The sequence below is a fragment of the Oncorhynchus nerka genome, linkage group LG12 (assembly GCF_034236695.1).
Source record: "Oncorhynchus nerka isolate Pitt River linkage group LG12, Oner_Uvic_2.0, whole genome shotgun sequence".
Lineage (NCBI taxonomy): Eukaryota > Metazoa > Chordata > Actinopteri > Salmoniformes > Salmonidae > Oncorhynchus > Oncorhynchus nerka.
The window spans coordinates 91,927,051-91,930,417 of record NC_088407.1 but is presented as its reverse complement, the minus strand read 5'-3'; positions in this window follow the sequence as shown (position 1 = coordinate 91,930,417).

Here is a 3,367-nt window from a genome sequence, read left to right as displayed (position 1 = left end):
CTACGTGTACAACTTAGAACACCAAATAATGCATGCAGAGCAGAATTAGGCCGATACCCACTAATTATCAAAAGCCAGAAAAGAGCCGTCAAATTCTACAACCACCTAAAAGGAAGCGATTCCCAAACCTTCCATAACAAAGCCATCACCTACAGAGCGATGAACCTGGAGAAGAGTCCCCAAAGCAAGCTGGTCCTGGGGCTCTCTTCACAAACACAAACAGATCCCACAGAGCCGCAGATCCCACAGAGCCGCAGGACAGAAACACAATTAGACCCAACTGAGCTGCACTTCCTAACCTCCTGCCAAATGTACGACCATATTAGAGACGCATATTTCTCTCAGATAACACAGACCTACAAATAATTAAAAACCAAACCCAATTTTGATTAACTCCCAAATCTACTGGGTGAAATACCACAGTGTGCATCACAGCAGCAAGATGTGTGACCTGTTGTCTGAAGAAAAGGTCAACCAGTGAAGAACAAGCAACCATTTGAAAAACAACCCATATTTATGTTTATTTATTTTCCCGTTTGTACTTTAACTATTTTCACGTAATAATTGTGGAACTTTTATGATTGTAATGTTTACAGTTCATTTTTATTGTTTATATCACTTTTGTAAAGATTAAACATATGTTTCCCATGCCAATAAAGCACTTTGAATTTAACTGAAAGAAGGAGAGGTAGAGAGAGTCAAATTAAATCAAATCACATTTTACTGGTCACATACACATGGTTAGCAGATGTTAGTGTAGTGAAATGCTTGTCATTCTAGTTCCGACAGTGCAGTAATATCTAACAAGTAATCTAACAATTCCCCAACAACTACCTAATACACACAAGTGCAAAGGAATGAATAAGAATATGTACATATCAATATATGGATGAGTGATGGCTGAACGGCATAGGCAAGATGCAGTAGATGGTATAGAGTACAGGACCTACAGTGGGGTGAACAAGTATTTGATACACTGCCGATTTTGCAGGTTTTCCTACTTACAAAGCATGTAGTGGTCTGTAATTTTTTATCATAGGTACACTTCAACTGTGAGAGACGGAATCTAAAACAAAAATCCAGAAAATCACATTGTATGATTTTTAAGTAATTAATTTGCATTTTATTGCATGACATTAGTATTTGATACATCAGAAAAGCAGAACTTAACATTTGCTACAGAAACCTTTGTTTGCAATTACAGAGATCATACGTTTCCTGTAGTTCTTGACCAGGTTTGCACACACTGCAGCAGGGATTTTGGTCCACTCCTCCATGCAGACCTCCTCCAGATCCTTCAGGTTTCGGGGCTGTCGCTGGGCAATACGGACTTTCAACTCCCACCAAAGATTTTCTATTGGGTTCAGTTCTGGAGACTGGCTAGGCCACTCCAGGACCTTTAGATGCTTCTTACGGAGCCACTCCTTAGTTGCCCTGGCTGTGTGTTTCGGGTCGTTGTCATGCTGGAAGACCCAGCCAAGACCCATCTTCAATGCTCCTACTGAGGGAAGGAGGTTGTTTTTATTTGATTTATTTCACCTTTATTTAACCAGGTAGGTTAGTTGAGAACACCTTTATTTAACCAGGTAGGCTAGTTGAGAACAAGTTCTCATTTGCAACTGCGACCTGGCCAAGATAAAGCATAGCAGTGTGAACAGACAACACAGAGTTACACATGGAGTAAACAATTAACAGGTCAATAACACAGTAGAAAAAAAGAGAGTCTATATACATTGTGTGCAAAAGGCATGAGGAGGTAGGCGAATAATTACAATTTTGCAGATTAGCACTGGAGTGATAAATGATCAGATGGTCATGTACAGGTAGAGATACTGGTGTGCAAAAGAGCAGAAAAGTAAATAAATAAAAACAGTATGGGGATGAGGTAGGTAAAATTGGGTGGGCTATAAGTCAGGAACCAATACACGCAGTCAGTCAGGAAAGCTAAGGCTAGCTTCTTCAGGCAGAAATGTGCATCCTGTAGCTCTAACTCCAAAAAGTTCTGGGACACTGAAGTCCATGGAGAACAAGAGCACCTCCTCCCAGCTGCCCACTGCACTGAGGCTAGGTAACACGGTCATCACCGATAAATCCATGATTATCGAAAACTTCAACAAGCATTTCTCAATGGCTGGCCATGCCTTCATCCTGGCTACTCCAACCTCGGCCAAAGCCCCCCCCGCAGCTACTCGCCCAAGCCTCTCCAGGTTCTCCTTTACCCAAATCCAGATAGCAGATGTTCTGAAAGAGCTGCAAAACCTGGACCCGTACAAATCAGCTGGGCTTGACAATCTGGACCCTCTATTTCTGAAACTATCCGCCTCCATTGTCGCAACCCCTATTACCAGCCTGTTCAACCTCTCTTTCATATCGTCTGAGGTCCCCAAGGATTGGAAAGCTGCCGCAGTCATCCCCCTCTATAAAGGGGGAGACACCCTGGACCCAAACTGTTACAGACCTATATCCATCCTGCCCTGCCTATCTAAGGTCTTCAAAAGCCAAGTCAACAAACAGGTCACTGACCATCTCGAATCCCACCGTACCTTCTCCGCTGTGCAATCTGGTTTCTGAGCCGGTCACGGGTGCACCTCAGCCACGCTCAAGGTACTAAACGATATCATAACCGCCATCGATAAAAGACAGTACTGTGCAGCCGTCTTCATCGACCTTGCCAAGGCTTTCGACTCGGTCAATCACCATATTCTTATCGGCAGACTCAGTAGCCTCGGTTTTTCTGATGACTGCCTTGCCTGGTTCACCAACTACTTTGCAGAGTTCAGTGTGTCAAATCGGAGGGCATGCTGTCCGGTCCTCTGGTAGTCTCTATGGGGGTGCCACAGGGTTCAATTCTCGGGCCGACTCTTCTCTGTATATATCAATGATGTTGCTCTTGCTGCAGGCGATTCCCTGATCCACCTCTACGCAGACGACACCATTCTGTATACTTCCGGCCCGTCCTTGGACACTGTGTTATCTAACCTCCAAACTAGCTTCAATGCCATACAACACTCCTTCCGTGGCCTCCAACTGCTCTTAAACGCTAGTAAAACCAAATGCATGTTTTTCAACCATTCGCTGCCTGCACCCGCAAGCCCGACTAGCATCACCACCCTGGATGGTTCCGACCTAGAATATGTGGACATCTATAAGTACCTAGGTGTCTGGCTAGACTGTAAACTCTCCTTCCAGACTCATATCAAACATCTCCAATCTAAAATCAAATCTAGAGTCGGCTTTCTATTCCGCAACAAAGCCTCCTTCACTCACGCCGCTAAACTTACCCTAGTAAAACTGACTATCCTACCGATCCTCGACTTTGGCGATGTCATCTACAAAATAGCTTCCAATACTCTACTCAGCAAACTGG